We start from the raw sequence: 18,180 nt of genomic DNA, 5'->3' as shown, positions 1-18,180 counted from the left end.
GAGAAGGCTGGACGAAGCCTTGCGGTGCTGCTGTAGAGTGAGCTACCAGTGTAGACACCTAATTTCTCAAATGTATGTGGCTGAGAGGTAGATCCAAAAATGAATGTAGATATGTGTGTGCACGTGGGTCAGTGTACACTCATAGAGGCACATTTCCTAGCTCTGTCTCCCGAGGAGGCATAAAAATAGTGACATCCCCATGTCCATGGGGACTCCTAGTGCCTTATGGTCCTTGGAAAAGTGGTTGACTGCAGGGTTGGGGCAGGGGAAATCCAAGATGAGCCTGGAGCAGAGTGTGGTGCCAGACACTGAAGAAGAGCTTTTAGAAAAAAAGGAAGAGGTACGTGTTAAAAGACCACAGGGGCCAATCTGAGAAATTTCCCAGTGAGCAAAGCATTGGGAAAAATGTAAGCAACAAAATAAATAACAGAATGATTGCTATGACCTACAAAATTACATAAATACCCTTGAGTTCATTCTAATAAATAGATTATTGAGTAAGTAAAGATACAGGGTAGAAAAGACAACTCTTCTTTACAGAAGAATTCCAATTCATAGATAGGAAGAAGAAAGAAAATAGAAAAATTACCGTGAGGACACCACAGGAAGAATGGTTGCAGATAGGCTCCACTGATGGATGTTAAAATTAGTGGAAAAATAAGGAGAAAATTTAAGGAGAAATAAGATATTTGCATAGTCTGGAAATCTCTCCCCCCAACCCCAAGATAAATATTTATTAATTGCAAAAGCAAAAATGGTTAAGTTCGCCGTGGAGGAAGCTGGCAGTTGTCCTCTTGTCCCTGTGGTCAAGTGTGCCATCACCTGTGATAAGGCAGAGCGTTGTCATGGGCCCTGATGCACAGTAGCTCACCTGTGTGTTCTTCCCAGGAAAGCGTAAGCCGAATCTGATCATGGGCAAGCATCATACAAACCCAAATGGGAGCCACTGTACAAAATACCCGGCCAGTGCTCTTCCAGAGGCTTCAAGTCATAAAAGACAAGGGAAGGCTCAGTAGCCGTCACGGATTGGAGGGGATGAAGAAGACAACAATTAAATGCAGTGTGGATCCTGGACTGAATCCCGGCACAGAAAAAGGCCTTAGTGGGAAAACTTGGAAAACCCCAAAGAAGTCTATAGAGTAAAGGTGTTGTACCAACATTGATTTCTCACAGTTGACAAATGCGTGATGGGTGTGGGAGATGTTATCTACTGCTAGAGGAGGCTGGGTGGACAGTATGTGGGGACTTTCTGTACTGTCCTTGCAATGCTTCTGGAAGTCTAAAGGGATCTCAAAAGTGTCTGTTTTCTTAAGCTACTATCTGTCCATGTTTGTTGCTCGCAGCAGCAGCTGAAGGAACACAAAGATCCAACTTGGAATCCCATGGTGGTGACAAATGCCCCCAAATCACATTGTTGCAGATAGGGGTACAATTAAGGAAAGGGAACTTGTGGGAATCCTGTAGGTACAGTCAATGAAAACACTCCATAGAGGGAATTCAAAGGTTGTACTCAGAGGGAGAGTTGAGTGACACAGGTCTTCTTTGTCCTTTTCCTCATCTCTAGGCTTATCTGAGTCATTTGTTGTAGTTTCAAGTAGAAACCACTTGTGTTGCCGCCAACACCTACCACTAATTTTTAAAAAATGGATTGGAATCTATACTAAGGGGGGAGAATAGTAAACAGTGGAATATAAAATGCAAACCAATTTATAGTTTCCAAAGGGCCTAAGGAGGCTGCCAAAAATAAAGTTGGCAGAAAACAGTTTACTAAATCTCCAAAGAAGGAAAAAAAAAAAGCTTATATTACAAACCCTATAAATATTTCGAGAGTGGTAGGTAAAGTGTGTTTAATACGATGAGCGAAGTTTTAGCATGTATTGGAAAAACAGTTTCTAATGTAAAATTACCGACGACTGGAAGTTATCTGCAAAATTTTATACCTAAGTACTTGCAGATGTAATTTATTTTTCTGACAGCACCGCCTGTGTAATGAAAGTTGCTTTTAATGAAACATGAATGCAGTTAGGTTTTGCCAATTAGGTTCAGAGGAGTTGTAATCAGTCTGATTCAAGCTGATATGTAGCTCCTTAAATTCAGCACTGCCCATAGAATGGCTTCAGTATTTGTAAAGTGTTTGTGAAAGATGAACTCCCAGAGCTCTGACTGCCCAGGCAGAAGGGAGGTGACTCTGGCTAACTGGGGACAAAACCCTCCCAAAGGGACGGCCCTGGTGGGTGGCTGTGCAAGGCCGTGTGCTCTGGGTTAAGCGTCACTTTACTGCAGTTGACAGGAACATAAGCTCATTCTGTGTTTCATTTACTCATGAAAACATGGGCGTGCATGTAATGTATGTAAGCATCTCATATCTGTATATCGATGATCATTTATAAATCAATCAGCCAGTAAAATAAATCCCAGTTACTGAGTTAGCACACTTGGTGCAATGGGCGATTCAAAGATATATACAGAAAGGCTCTGTCACCTTGATCATCTTAATAACCTGTCATTAGAGAAAACTCAGCTCAGGGTGTTTGTCTGGTTGCAGGATGAGAGCATCTGTAGTTTGGACTTCTCGTTTGGGTCCCTGAGATACGTATATTCAACAAATATTTATTGAGACCCTATTTGCCAAGTAGAGAGGGCAACGTAGTGGAAATATTAGTGGACTCAAAGCCAGAAGCTCTGTCTCCTACCGGTTGCTCTGGTTTTCACATTTAAAAAGAGTGATGATAACTCGTGCCTTGCTTAACTCACTGGAACATTGGTGGGGATGCACTATCATGGTTTAGTGAAAGTGCTTTGAAACGATAAATCTACTATGCAAATGTGAGTTCCTGCTTGAGTGCCAGGGATAAAATAGAGGCCCTTTGTTGTTTGGAATCTTATGGTTGGTTAGGAAGGATGGCTGCTGTCTCCTCTTAGGGTACAGATTCCATGCTAAGTCACGTAGTAAAGAATTTCATACATGGTCTCATAACAGTCCTGCAAAGATGAGGAAACTGAGGCTGGGAATGATGCAAACACTGCTAAGATCACTTTGCTAGTAATAGTCCAGGTTGGCTCTGATACCATGTGCCAACTCATACCCCCTGCTTGCTCAGGAAGTCAATTAACAATGGGAAAACCTGGACATTCTGCATGGATGGTGCAGACACAGATGTCGTGGGGATACCGAGGAATTGCCCCCCCAGAGCTGTGGTTTGGGGCTCACTTTGTCAGCTCTTCCCTCCAGGGTCCAGCCTGCATCGGTGACAAAAGCTGGTATTTTGCTATCTGCAGCTGCTACTCCCCAGACAGGAAGTGAAACACGCCTAATGGTCATTCAGTCATTCCCACCTCTAGTTTCATCTTTCCTGTACCCCGAGGCACTTCCAGGTTCTAGCCCTGAAACGGAAGGCGTTCTGTGACAAACACACACAAAGGCAGCCTCCCAGCTATTTTTGTCTCTGCCAGTTTGCCAAGGCCCCCTTTCCAGCCTATCTCTTCTTCTAAAGTTACTGGAATTCCAAAGCAGAAGAATAAAACAATGTCTCACTCCTTAATAGCAATCCCAGCTCCTGGTGTGGCCTTTAAATAATGGGGATAACGGATGGAAGCCAGCTGACCCTTGGCTGAGCCAGAGACGATACCAGTAAATACATTTCATTGTGTTTTAGTCTGTTTGGCCGAAGCATCTTAAACTGTCCTAGACTTGGAATGGAGCATTTTTCTAAATTCAAAAATACTTTTCATTGAATTTATTTTCATAGGTTTGAAATCACGTGTCTTGTTCAGAGGCTTTTGAGGGACAAGTCTGAATAGCAGGAGGCAGTGGATTACGGAGATCTTCAAAATGGCAGAAACACAAACAGAGCAGAACAAGGCAGAGGCAGGCTGACATTTTTAATGTGCTGTTCATCATGGGGGCATTTTTGGCATGGATTTTGATGTTTACAGTTGTTGCATTCAAGCATTATTTTATTAGTAATTAATAATTACTGTAATAATGCATTAAGGAATTATTGTATCATCATCTTAATTACAGAGTGTTTTGGTGCCCCCTTAAGTTTTGCACCTACATGCCTCACTGGCCTTAACCTGGTCCTGACCCTATGTAAGACACACCAGCCACACCAGCAGGGACCTGAGGACTTCAGGGGACATCCTGTGTCACTTTTCCGGAGTCAACCCTAAGGGGTTCGGTTACAGTGGGGTTCTGCCTCCTCCTTCTCCAAACACCAACCCATGCTCACCTGTGGTGCCAGAAATGCGCTCTGCATGTCTGCTCTGGAGAGAGGGAGAAACTCTTCAGTATAGGCTCTGGTCATGAGGTCATTGAAGCCAGCACTTCTCAAGCTTGACTGTGGACACCAGTCACCAGTGACCTGTTAAAAATGTAGATTCTGGGCCGGCCCGGTGGCTCAGGCGGTTAGAGCTCCATGCTCCTAACTCCGAAGGCTGCTGGTTCGATTCCCACATGAGCCAATGAGCTCTCAACCACAAGGCTGCCAGTTCAATTCCTCGAGTCCCACAAGGGATGGTGGGCTGCGCCCCCTGCAACTAGCAACAGCAACTGGACCTGGAGCTGAGCTGCGCCCTCCACAACTCAGACTGAAAGGACAACAACTTGAAGCTGAACGACACCCTCCACAACTAAGATTGAAAGGACAACTGGAGTTGGAAAAAAAAAAAAAATCCTGGAAGTACATACTGTTCCCCAATAAAATCTTTAAAAAAAAAAAAAAGTAGATTCTGATTGAGCCAATCTAGAATGGAGCTTGAGATTCTGTATTTCCAGAAGCTCCCAGGTGATGCTGACGTTGCCGGTCCCTGGGCCATACCTTGAACGGCAAAAGTCTGCAGATTGATGGGCCATGGGCTGGATGTGTCTCTCAGACATGGTTTGTTTGTTTTAAAAATAGTAGCCAAATTTTCAGCTAGCCTTACAAAACCCGAGTGTCTGGTAACCTTGGACCTGAGTTCTTGCGTGATAACGAGAGGCCAGAGCAGGGTAGGAGCCGTTCCGGTAGACACGTATTCCCATTTTCCTGCAGCCCTCATCACACATACGCACAACACACACACACACACACACAAACACACACGTAGCTTTTCCACTTCATTTGCGTTGGCCTGGATTATGTAGGCATTTGAATTTGCAGCTCTAATCTATGCTAATTTGTCAATAGCACTGACTGATATTTGCCCAAATTGTAAACTAGAATATTGTGCCTCGGTTGATTCTTTTGTCCTCTAGCTATTGATCTATGTTTTTCGTGGCATTATTACTAACTTATGACCTACCATAAGGCTTTATTTAAAATTAGCCTTGTGAACAAGAGGAAACAGCAGTAAAATTAATTCTCTGAAAGGCTCAGACCTTAACGACTCTTGGATTTTGAAACTATTGGAAAATTTTATGTGTGATTAACTTGAGAACTAAAGAATTAATAGGAGCGCCATCTACTAATTTGTGTTTAAATTTGGCCAAGCTATTCTGTAGCATTTGGAGTGGAAAGCATGGGATTAAAAGTTGGATTTGCAATCTAAATATAAAAAATTGAACTCCAGCTAATATGATTTGAGTGATAATTAGCAAGTAAGGGACTTTTTGCACATAAAAATTTCCTCTGACTTTTTTGTTATTCACTAGCTATATCCAGTTGCTTATCAGGTCCTGTTGATTCTTTGTCCTAAATATGTCTCCATCCATTCCCTTATCTTCTCCCTCTGGCCATCATTTCTTGTTTGGAAGAGCCTCTTAAATGTCTTCTTGGCTTCCAGAATTACCCCTCTGCAATTGTCTTCTACCTTCCTATAGAGCAACAAACTACCAAGTTCCTCATTTCTTAGGCCTCCTGGGGCACTCCACCACCCACAACACGAAATGCTAAGTCCTTGGTGGCCATACAAGCCTGCACCCTCCCCTCTCTGGCCAGCAAGCCATCGCGTCCCACACTACATGATCCCCCTGCCCTTGACCCATCCAGGCCCAAATCGCTATAGTTTTAGGAATTTCCCACAATGTATCAAACCTCTTTGCTTTGTTCTTGTGGGTCCCCAGGTCTACCTATCACCCCAGTAAGGTGTTGTCCTGTAACACTTATGGTATACAGTGGGGTTCCACATTATGTGGGTAGTAATTCTGGTATCAGAGTGTAGGACGAAATTATCAAGTACTGAAATCCTTTGTATCATCCATAACTTATATTGTTTATGGTTGGGGTCTGAACAAAACTGGTAGTTCTTCACACAGAACAAAGCGCTATTTCTTCTGAACAGAGCTTGAAGTAGATGACTTATATTTAGGAATTCTAGAGGAATTTAATTTTGTTGGGCCTCAGTTGTTCCTAGCTATGAAAAAAGGGGGTTAAGCTAAATCGTCATTAACATTTTCATTCAGCTTTAATATTCTAAAATAAGAATCAAATACAAGTGCCAGGCAGAGGAAGTCTATAGATGCCATGCCCAGGGTGCTGGGCCCTGGGACTTATAAAAAATATTTAAATGTAGCAGGATGGAGACATTTTTGCTCACTAGAACCCCAGGGAGCAGGGAACTCTGGGCAGGCCAGCTTGGAGGGTCTGCTCCCCAAAAGAGAAGCAGTTGAAAGAGGGCATCCAAGGTACTCTTCTCAGATGTGTGCCAGAGAGAGACATCAGTGGGAACGTGGGCTATTGGGAGGCACTGAAGCCCAAAATGAGTGGGGAGAGAGAGGAACAGCAAGCTGGTACCCCTCCGTACTTGCTTGGGCCCCAGGAAAGTTACCAAACTCATTAGCCATCAGTGACTGCATTGTTTAGGAAAATGGCAGAGAGTCTGCAGTGTGGCACATAGGTCTAGACCAAGAAGGAAATTGGGTTGAAGAAATAATTCAGGAAAAATCCTCTTAAAACAATTATGCCAGGAAAATTGCAAAGAATTAAAGAGGGAGTGGAGGCTCAGCCAACTTGGTGATTCATATCAATCTCAGACATGCCACATCCCTTTCTGCAACAAAGTGAGGCCCAGAGAGTGGGACAGAGATCTCAAGTAGAAAGCTGTGACTTTCTCTCATCCTGATGAATCGATTTTCCAGAGTAGTGAGTTTCAATTCCCTCCAGACGTGCAAAGGGCTTTTTCTGTTCATGAGCAACCTTAATGCTGGGGGAAAGCTCATTTTTGACTCCTTTCCCCCAGAATTGTTACAACATCTTCCATTTGTGAACTGCGGTTACTTTTCTTTCATGCAGAATGCAGCTCCCACCATTTCAGATGTATTTCTGTTTGTTTGCTTTTTCCTTTCTGGTTTGATGGACGTCTGTGGTCTGTATTATGTTCTCCTTTTGTGAACAAGGTTCAAACTGTGAGTTCTGGAGAGGAGTCATTTAATCAGTCCACGTGGATACAACGCTTATCTTCCATTTTACACTGTGAGAGACACAAAAAAATATCTGGCATAATCTGGGCCCTTGTGTGTTTATTATGCTGGCAAATTTAATCATACAGAGCAATAAGCAAATAAATCATAGGTCTTTGGGTTTTATAGCTGGATAAAACCTTCAAGATTATCTAGTGCTGCACTCATTTCACATGGTGTCTGCACTTGGGCGGGTTTGGGGGTTGGTCCATAGGACCCCATCACGGCAGAAGCAGGTCTAGACCCCCCTCCTCCCTTACACTCCAAATCAGGGGCTATTTCTGCTAGACCGTGGACAACCCCTGACTGATAATAGCATTCCTTGATCTTGTACATAGACCGGGGGGTTCCCAATTTTACTTTCCATAGGTGCTGGGAACATAATAAAATGGCCAGTATGAGATATATTTTTGTAACTCATCCATTTTGTTCCCCAGTAAGCAGGTAGGATTAAGTTTCCCTCTCATCCCCTTCCCCCAAGAGCTGTCCACCATTTTTCTTCTTGAGATAGATGAGCTCTGACAATTAAGTTCACTAACTCATTCTAGAAAAAGTGCTACATATCTCATTGCTGAATATCACTACAGTCACCTTCGAAGTACTCCCCTTGGAAAGCTATGCACCGACGCCAGTGTCTAGTCCACCCTTCAAAGCAATTTTGGAACTCTTTTTCTGGAATGGCCATCAGAACTGTCGTATTACCCTTGATGTCCTGAATGTCATTAAAATGTCTTCCTTTCAATATTTCCTTTATCTTCGGGTAAAGAAAAAAGTCATTGGGGGCCAGCTCAGGTGAGTAGGGAGGGTGTTCCAATACAGTTATTTGTTTACTGGCTAAAAACTCCATCACAGACAGTGCCGTGTGAGCTGGTGCATTGTCGTGATGCAAGAGCCATGAATTGTTGGCGAAAAGTTCAGGTCGTGTAACTTTTTCATGCAGCCTTTTCAGCACTTCCAAATAGTAAACTTGGCTAACTCTTTGTCCAGTTGGTACAAAGTCATAATGAATAATCCCTCTGATATCAAAAAGGTTAGCAACATGGTTGCCACAAGTTTGCGAACTTAATTGTCAGGCCTCGCATATAATATCTTCCAGGCCCATCTTTTCTTTTTCTAATTCTTTGGTAGGGACACACACAGAGAACTATTTCTCCATTAAAAGAGAACAGATGGACCAGCAGCATGACGAATGGCAGTTGTCCCCAGGCTCCGTGTCGGGATTGCTGGGGTATCCAAGGGTGCACCTCTCCTGAACGGCAGGCATTGTGCTCCTGGGACAGTGTGGCCTCGCAGACCGACTGTTCTGATTTTTCAAGAGAAGTTGGAAATGTGTACATGTTAGTAAAATATGACGATTTTTAAAATGTTGACATCTCTTTTTAGGACAACACAGGACAAATAAACACATCCCAGTGCCGGATGCACACGCTTACACTCTCCGAGAAGCCGCACTTTCCTCTGGGGGAGAGGTGACGTGGCCTGATACCTGCAGCGGCTCCATGAAGACCCCTGGGAGGTCGTTGGATGGGAGAAGGAACAGCAAAGAGAAAAGAACACAGACTTTGAAACCAAGTTGTGTCCAAATCGCAGATCTACCCCTAACTTGGTCTTTATTTTGGGCACAGAAATCCACCTTCCTTCTCCAGTTGGTCTCCCCAGGAAATAGACTCTGGGGTCTGTGTGCAGGAGGCTTATCCCTTAGTGCAGAAGGTGGCACTCGCAGGAACAACTCCTGTGAGGAGTGAGGCAGGCAGGACTGGACAGAGAGAGGAGTGCAGCCTTACATCGGGGCCTTCGCTGACCCCACAGGGAGCTCTGCACGGCGGCTGGGCCTTCAGAAATGTCCCGAATTAGGGCCAGGGCGCCGGACTTGCATAGCTCTGTACCAACCAGTCATAGGATGCGGGCTGCCCCCCAGAGGGAAAAGCTGCTCCTTCCGAGTCCCTGGAGAGGGGTGAAAGTGTGAGCTGTGAGCAGCGAGGAGAATCAGGGCTTTGGCCTTGAAAAGGGAGGCCGCTCAAACCAGGGAGCATCGCCATTCACTGCATTCTCTGAACCACAGCTTCCTGCTTGGTGCAGCAGAAATAAATACACTTCACTTCCTTGGGCATTCATTACACAGGTAAGACAATAAACCACATGTAAGGTGGCCAGCACAGTACTTGGCACATACCTGGCGCTCGATAAACTATTATCTGTGGATAGAAACATGAAGTCATTTGAAACAGTGTAAACAAAGGCATGAGGGAGGGACAAGTATGACAAGTTTAGGATATTAAGGAAAGCAGCGAGATAGCACCAGTGGGTGTCACATAAGTGATCAGTGGGGACATAGCGTGGATTAGATAGTTTGAGACCAGATGACAGAGACTCTTCAAATTTAAGCAAGAGAATCAGAACTGGTGCAGTAGGCAGCGAGGGTCAGATGTGGCTATAACTGGCTGAGGGCAGTGTGTGCTCAGTTTACGAGTGTGCCCCTAGTGAGGCGGAAGATAACCAGTGGGCAAGCAGCTTTCCTGCCTCTGTGCTTAACAAGGCAAGTGACTGAGGGTGGACATAAAGATAGGCCTCCTTAGAATGGAGACTGGAACGATGGTGATGCTGGTGGAGGCATTGCTTATCCTACACCTATGAATGGACCTGGAATTGGCTCTTTTATTCGGCAAAGTTGAAAAATAACTAGAAACTTGGGAAATTTGGATGGGGTCTCCTGGGATCTAACTGGCTGCTTTAGGGAGATCACTGTCTTCCACCATGTCTCCTAGAGAATCTAACTCTAGGGATAGAGCTGCTTCTATGGCAAAATGCTTACAGCCCCCACCCCCAAATGCTTACAGAAGTGGAGAAGCTCAGGGCGGCCTGTTCTGTGAAGAGTTCTGGGAGCATCACACATCAGAAGGTGACCTGACCGGGCATCCAAGGTCAACTTGCAGTCAGCAAATAAAGGTACACTTGACTGTCTCCGCCTAGGGACAAAAATGCACTGTGTGCTGCCCAGAGCCAGCGGAGCCACAGGCAGGATGGGCCATATCCTGTTTAGAGGTGGCCACAGATATTTCCTGGCAAGGAGCTCAGGTCAGCGTTATATATGAGCACGACATTATACACAGAACTCATTTATGTACGAGTTGACAAGACCTTGGAATTGCTCAACTGCAGCAATTTCTTCTTCTTTTCCTTTATGTGCCTCTTTTAAAAAGTCACTTTTGATCTTGGGTTGAAAAATTGGTTTAGAAGAGTTGGACTCTTTGACCCTCAAAATTTTAAGATGTCGAGGCTACACCTGTTGAAAATACTCCCTCTGCAAAACCCGAGGAGAACACTTTCTGCTGATTTCCATCCCCTTTCTCTCATAATGAAGATATCATTTTTTACAGTGTATCTGGAATAGTCAACCTAATTAGCTGCACCTGTCAGTCAAGATTCAGGAAGCTAGCCAGGAGCAACCTTAATACATTAAAAAAAACAAAAAACGCTGCTCGCTCTTTTAACCAAATCATTAGAGAATGTTTGGATACTTAAAATACTTGAACAAATAAAGAAAACACTGATGAGGAAGTTTCTAAACTCATTATATGGAGATCGTTAGGGATGATATTTCAAATTCCCATGATGCACCTAGAAAGTTTGCTTGGCCATTTCAGTGTGGAATGTTTCCTCTTCAGTGTGTGTGTGTGTGTGTGTGTGTGTGCTGTCTTGTGGCCCAGCAGACTCAAAGCTGAGCATTATCTAGTTATCACGAGTGTGCAAATTCAAATGCAGGTCAAGGAAGAAACCTCAGGCAGCAGTGAGCTGTAGGTTTGACAAGTGTTAACCAGCTTGCCAGGGACACAGAAGCAAATGTTTTCACTCCCTTCACCGGATAGCCTGGAAAGATAACTCTGCATCAGGTAGTCACTTAAGTGGAACTGCTGGTGTAAGGTTACCGCGGTCCTTTCTTTTTAGTGCCTGGGGGCAAAGAGCGTCACTAATGAAGCCTACACCGGAAAGCAGGTTAAGAGGGTTGATACCAAACTGCTGGAGGTGTTACAGTTTAACACTTGCTGTCCTCTGACTCAATGCATAGATGCCAGTTCATGCTCTGTAGCTTCTCAGAAAACTGAAATTTAGATATCTGTAGGCGGGAGGAGTGGAATTGATGAATCATCCGTAGGGAAAAAAAATGAAATACATCTTTGTTTCTTTGAACTCAATAATACCCAGTGCCTGGAGTGCGAATGTGTTAATTACAGAGATTTCAAAGCCAAACCATAGCCTCAGAGGGCAGCTGTGTTCTTGCTCCGCGTAGTACACGAATCACCTTGTGCTGCAATGTGCTGAGCACAGGGGATGTTTATGGAATTCAGTGACAATTCGTGAGCATCCAAATTATAACAGGCCATAAAAAGTCTTACGTGATTCATGTGATCAAATTGAACAGATTATTCTTTCTCTTGTCTGCTCTTTATCAAGAAGATGCCAGGTTCCCAGTGGACCCAAAACACACCCTCCAAGAACTACCAAACGCAGTATTTTACTGAAATGCATGTTTAATTTTAGACAGAAATTGAGTCTTTTTGAGTCTTGTTCTCCTCTACAAGGAAGCTTTTAAATACTGTTTGACCTGAGCCATCTAAACTCTTCATGGCTGATACAGGGTTGTGTGATGGTTAAGAGGTTGTGTTTTGGAATCGAAGCTCTGTCTTCTCACTTATGTGATCCTGGCACAGTCATGGGGCCCCTTGGGACCTGTGTCCTCATTTGCAAAATGGGAGTGATAATACTTGCATACTTTGAGGATTCAATGGGATAATACCTGGAAGAGGTTCAGTCTAGTGCCTGGCAAATAGCAAGTTCTCAGTAAGCATTGGTATTTCAAATTTATTATTTTCCAGGTGTACAGGTGAGAGACTGGGCATCTTTTAACAGAAGAAGGCCACATTTCTTCCGTTTGCCTCCGTTCCTATGCAGGAGAATCTGAAGGAAGTGGAGACGTCTAGTATGAGGAGATGTTTCAAGATCATCTGATCCAGTCACCCTTTTGTCAAATAAATAAATAAATAAATAAATAAATAAATAAATAAATAAATAAATAAATAAATAAATAAAAATTAAGGCTCAGAGAGGGGAAGGGATTTGCTCAAAGTCAGAATGACTTGGTGGCAGAAAGGAAGAGGTCCCAATCCTGATATCCAGAGCAATATGCCCTCACGCATTCCTAGCGGTGTCTGAGTGTGGGATACATGTTGTCATTTAGTGGAAACCTTGAGTCTAGGTCACTCTGGCTAGTAACTGGGATAAGTGTTAACGTGGAACATTTTACTAAAATCTCTAGATGGGTTATTGTTTTGAAAGTTCCTTTGTACTTGTACTTAAGATTACGTGTAAGTTTTTGGGCATGTGTGGCCTGTAATCCTATGGGTATAATTCAAGCTGGATTTACACATTGACAGAAGGGGCTGTCCTTTGCATGAACATCAGGTTTCTTTATTTTTTTTTAACACCTGGCCGAAAATTCTATTGGATTATTAGAATGACTCTTATGGGTTAGGGGAGGTTCTCACTAACAAGCTCATGGTAAGACACTGATAGACATGTCTTGGATAAGAGCAAATTTTCCCTGGGTGTCTTTGTCAACCTGGCTAGCTATGACCGAGTTAAGGAAATAAAACAGTAGTATTTGTAAGCAACATGGGAAGATGTTTTCCCAAAGAGTAGATCCAGGGAACAGAATCAGAACACCTGGACACCAGGCAAGTTGACTGAAAATCATCAACACCGGAACAGGAGGAATAATGGAGATTTCAAGCATCATTGAATTTGAAAGCTGTAACTGAAGTGGGCCTGATCTTACAGGTGACCACTGGCCTGCGCTCACTGTGTTCGTTTGCAAGAACACAAAACATGTTTAGAAAACCCCATTAGAGTTGTCACAAATAGCCGCACATCGCACATTTGGGAAGTTAGGAACAAGACCATGAGCACATCAAGGCCACCTCTAAAGTCTCATTATGTCGAGGTGCAAGTTAAAAAAACAAAAAAACCTGCCCATCAAAGGCTTAATATCTTCGGAAATTTATGGACAAACTCTTTAGAGCTGGTTTGGTGTGAAAACATTGGGGAGGTTTCTGTGGAATTCTCTTAAACGTTCTCGATGGTCCCAAGATGGCTACAAATGCGCCCAGCATCGGGTTGCTTTCTCGTGGAAAAGTGAGGCAGAGGCAAAAGGCTGTTTCCTCAAAAGTCTCTGTCTTTTTATCTTAGAAGGAAAGCTTTCCCTGAAAAACTATACTTCTCATATATTAGTCCACTTTCAGCTGCAAGGAAGGATGCAGAAAGGATATTTGCCAAGAAGAAATGGAATGGCCATAAGGATTTGGGACAATCATGTTTCATTCCCTAGAGCTGGACCCCACATCGAGTCAGGGTGTTGCCAAGAAGAAAGTGAAGACGGGCTGTTGGGTGGGCAGTGTTTAAAGTCTGGCATGTTTGCCTTCTCTGTCTTCTCTTGCGACCTTGGGTCAGAGGAAGACGGAGGGGAGGCATCAGAGTGGCTACAGGCAGAGGCAGAAAAAGATATTCTCGCAAGTTAACTGCCCATGATGATGGGTGATTTCGATCTGATCAAAATGACAAATTTTCTCCTGTAAGACAAACAAAATCCAGCCAGCTTTTCTGTTCTCTCTTCACCTATAGTGTTTCAGAGTGTGTGTTAAGTTTCAAGAAGCCCTTGCAGTAAATCTCACTGTTGAGCAGTCATGGTAACGGCTGCCCTGGAAGGTAATCTAGGACTTAACCCCACCACGCTTTCCAGGGCACTGCACCAAAGCCTAGAGGATGGGTTTAGTTTGGGGCAGAGAACGGACGCTTTTAATGATTTTGTGAATTTGGCAAAGGCTGAATTTCTTCCAAAGGCCTGAGTATCATGGTTTCAGAGTGACTGCACTTAAAATATAACCTTTATTTTTTTTCTATTTATATTACTAACATTAATTATAATTATTTAATATTATTTAAAAGTGGATAATGCTGAGAAAGAAAATAAAAATCATTCAGAAATACTATTATTTTCATATTTTTATCCCTTTTCTTTTCTAGACATACACGTTTCCATATGAATATATTTTAAAATGGGACCAAATTATAATCTGTAAAGTTGTTTTTATTCTGGATTACTAATGAACATCACATTGTGATAATTACTTCATTTTAACAAAATTTTCCTAGAAAGCATGCTGTTTAATGGATGTTTATAATTCCATTTTCAAAAATATTATTGAAAATCCATTTTCCTATTTTGCAGTGAACATCTTTACACACAAGTCTTGGCTATATATTTTATTATTTCTTTAGGCTAACCCATGGCAATGGAAATACTGGGTTCAAGGCTATGAATAGTTTTCTGTGATTTTAGGCAGAATGTGAATATCACAAACTCTCCCCCCCCCCCCCCCGTTTTAAATTGAGGCATAATTTAAATTGAGGTTATAATTTACATACAGCAAAGTACACACCTCTTGTAGATAAATGGCTATTGTACACGTAATCACCAGATACAGGACATTGGCAGAAGCATTTCAATACCTCAGTATTGATTACATATCACAAATTGCTTTCCAGGAAGTTTCTACCAATTCACACTTCTTCCAGCATCATTCCCATTCAAGTTTTGCCAACGTTGACTCATAACACCTAAAATATTTGACAGTTTGGTGGGCAAAAAGCTTAGTGTAAGTTGCATGCCACTGTCTTTCTTAGCTATTTGTTTTTCTAGCGGACATTACCTTTTGCCGCTAAAAATAGGTGTGTTAATGGCATCACAATATTGCAAGAGTTCTTTACATTAAGGTCGTTAACACTTTGAGATTTATTTAAATATCAGTTTCAGTTTGTCATTTGCCTTTTAATTTTGTTTGTATAGCTCACTGACAAAAATTTAAAAATAATTCTCAGATGTATTAGTCTTTTCTTTCATGATTTCTTCTATTGCTTTTATGCTCAAGAATTCCTTGTCCATATTGAATAATCACCTACATTTTTCTTTCGAGAAAAGAAAAATGTAGGTGATTATTTAATAACCTCAAAATAATTTTTTGAAGTTATTGTTTTGTTTTCCACTTAACCTTTCAATCCACCTGTAATTTATTTTAGTAATGGTGTAAAGAGGGGCATAGGTGCTCCGTGAGGCTGGTTTCCATCATACCTTAAGAGTTAACATATACTAAGGTCTATTGCACAGTTTTCTCTTATTCTTTTGAAACTGACCATTGTAATTTTAGATTTGTAATACATTTCAATATCTGGTAGGGCAAGTCCTTCTCACTGGTTTTATTCTTTATATTTTTTTCCACTGGTTTTGCCTGTTTATTTTTCTAGATGAAAACCATTGTCTTTCCCCCAAAGCTCTGGTTTGCAATGAACCTACACAAGTATTGTCTTCCCAATCAGAAACATCACTCATCTAGTCACATGCCCGAAGCTAGTGTGGCCAAGACAGCACTCACCAAATGCTCACATGGGCCTCCATTCTAGCTTCTTATGCAATTGGTTTAGGACTAGGTGACTTGTTCTGGCCGATGGACTGTAAGCAAAAGTGACCTGAGTCACGTCCAGGGCAAGAAAGTTACAACCTCTCCTGGTTGTAAGAGAGAGAGAGAGGTCTGTCTCTTAATCTTGGAAGCCATGTGTTGACATGACAGCATCACGCCTTGGAGAAACCCTGAATCCCAGAGTCAGTCCTAACCTACAGCACGTTTTGCCTGAATAAGAGATAATATTTATTTCTCCAGCCACTGAAATCACAAAGCTTGTTTCTTGTTGCGTATCAAACTTCCTTATTCCATCGCTCGTCCTGACACGCTGAGGTGCCATCTTGGACTCGCTCTCTCTGTTCACAGCCGTATCCACTCCATCAGCAAGTCCTGAGCCTCAACCTTTCAGATTCACTCTAAGTCCAGTAATTCTCACCACTTGCACTGAGAAAACCACACACCAGTAGGCTCGAAGCTGGGGTTCTTCATATCTGTAGAGTTACGCGAAGGTTTTCTCAGGGGGACAAGAAACAATGAGTGTAAGGCAACCAATTTCCCTACTTTCTTTCCCCAAAAGCATCTGCCTGGGAAGGATGCTGAGGTGATTTACAACCTTGCTACTGCTGCTCTCACGCCCTTCCTTCCACAGTTACCTTCTCCACCTTCCACAACAGAAAAGCTTACCCAGCTTCCATTCCTGAGATGGTACCTTGCCCTGAGGTAGGACACCCCTGGGGTTCCTTGGTGAAAGGAGTGAAAAGGAATGTATCTAATGACTGGGCAACATTCTTTGGTTAAGTCGGGTTGTTTCCTGTTCCTGGTGCTCAATGAAATGAAGGCAGAATAACTGAGCTGATAAATCATTAGAACATATTTTGATGACAGATTAGCTTGTCGTGTTTTGGCATATAACTCAGAAGGAGTTCAAACCAAGGACACATTCTGCTACAATGAAACTCCTTTCATTTTCATTTACATATTTTTGAGAATAAGTTTTCTCAGCACTCATATCAATAAAAATAAAAATTGGGATAGAATGGGTATTGTTCCTTGTAACATAGCAATAAGTCAAAGACATCGAAATTTTAAAAAATAGCCCACTGACCCCCTGAAGAGATGCATTTCTAATAAACTTCAGTTTCTTATGTCTAATCACATTCAATATCATTTGTAATGTGTTTATGTTGTAATAGTGTTAGTAATTAATAGCGTATGTTATTGTAATCAGTTTTGTTAGTAACATGTATATGTTGTTGTAATCAATTGCATATTATTATAATCAATTGTGTGCTAGAATTTCCGATAATTCAATCAGAAAGAAATTACTAGTTAGGGATTTTATGACCATAGGAATTTAAAAAATTCAATTCTTACACATATTTTTGATGCAGAGAATTATGCTAGAATAATCAATAAAATACTTTCAAACATTAAGTCCTATTACATTAGGATAAAAATCTCAAGGGAAATGTAATGGAAAGCAGAATGAAAATGTGAGTTAAAAGGTAGAAAAGTGTGCTATATAACAGTTTTGTTTTAAACTGTCAACATTTACAATAAGCAGAAATCACATTTTGTGTAAGTGCTTACACTTAGGTTGAAAAATTTTAGATGTCAACTTAAAAATGTGGGAAGGAGCTCATATTTCAAAATCTTTTAGGGGTGAACAAGAGAAAAACGTTTGGAGGCTCCTGCCCTAGAAGAAACCACCCTTGCGGGCTACAGTCGCCCCACCCCCTCAGTGCAATCTTCACTTCTATTCTTGACCTTCCCACTGTCAGTTCATTCCTTTCCAACTGTCAATTCTCCACTCAGTAGCCAGGGCTTGTGGGTTTCGAAAAGCCAAATCAGACGATGACGTTGTTCCTCCACTTGCAAACTGTTCAATGTCTTTCCATCTACACAAATTTCTTACAGTCTACAATGCCCTTGTAGCTTGGCATCTGTTACCGTTTACCTCCTTTCTCCTTCACGTGGCTCCAGTCACTGTGGACTTTCTGGTCCTGGGATAAGCCAAGTTCATTTTGGCCTCTGTGCCTATGAACTTCATCTTCCATTGGCCCCGAAGGCTGGTTCCTTCCCATCACGCAGGTGCCACTTAGGAGGTTGTTCCTAATACTTCTATGTGAAATTGCTTTCCTAACCACTCCCTCTCCCCTTACTTGCTTTATTTCCCTTCATAGCAGATAGTACCATCTGACATTTTGATGTATAATTTTTCTTCCTAAGTTATTTCCGTGTTTTCCTTCATAGAATGTAAATTCCATGAAGGCAGAGACGTTTTCTGTCCTG

At 42.3% G+C, this 18,180-nt stretch overlaps 1 long non-coding RNA gene across 2 annotated transcripts in view; it reads left to right on the top strand.

Annotated features, from left to right (window-relative positions):
* Positions 1-12,678, top strand: part of LOC141567516 (uncharacterized) — a 181,128-nt gene extending 168,450 nt beyond the window's left edge. Inside the window, exons 4-5 of one of the 2 annotated variants that reach the window (XR_016022107.1) lie at positions 8,762-9,500; positions 12,253-12,678. This is a non-coding gene — a long non-coding RNA (uncharacterized LOC141567516). Of the gene's footprint in view, positions 1-8,761; positions 9,768-12,252 lie in introns of those variants that run through there. The other variant, XR_012490193.2, reaches the window with a different exon arrangement.
* The last annotated feature ends 5,502 nt before the right edge of the window (positions 12,679-18,180 follow it).

This window comes from Rhinolophus sinicus, chromosome 8, assembly GCF_057876585.1.
Source record: "Rhinolophus sinicus isolate RSI-liver-muscle chromosome 8, RSI-T2T, whole genome shotgun sequence".
NCBI lineage: Eukaryota > Metazoa > Chordata > Mammalia > Chiroptera > Rhinolophidae > Rhinolophus > Rhinolophus sinicus.
Note: the sequence above shows the minus strand (reverse complement) of the source record. Positions and strands in the feature narration are given on the sequence as shown.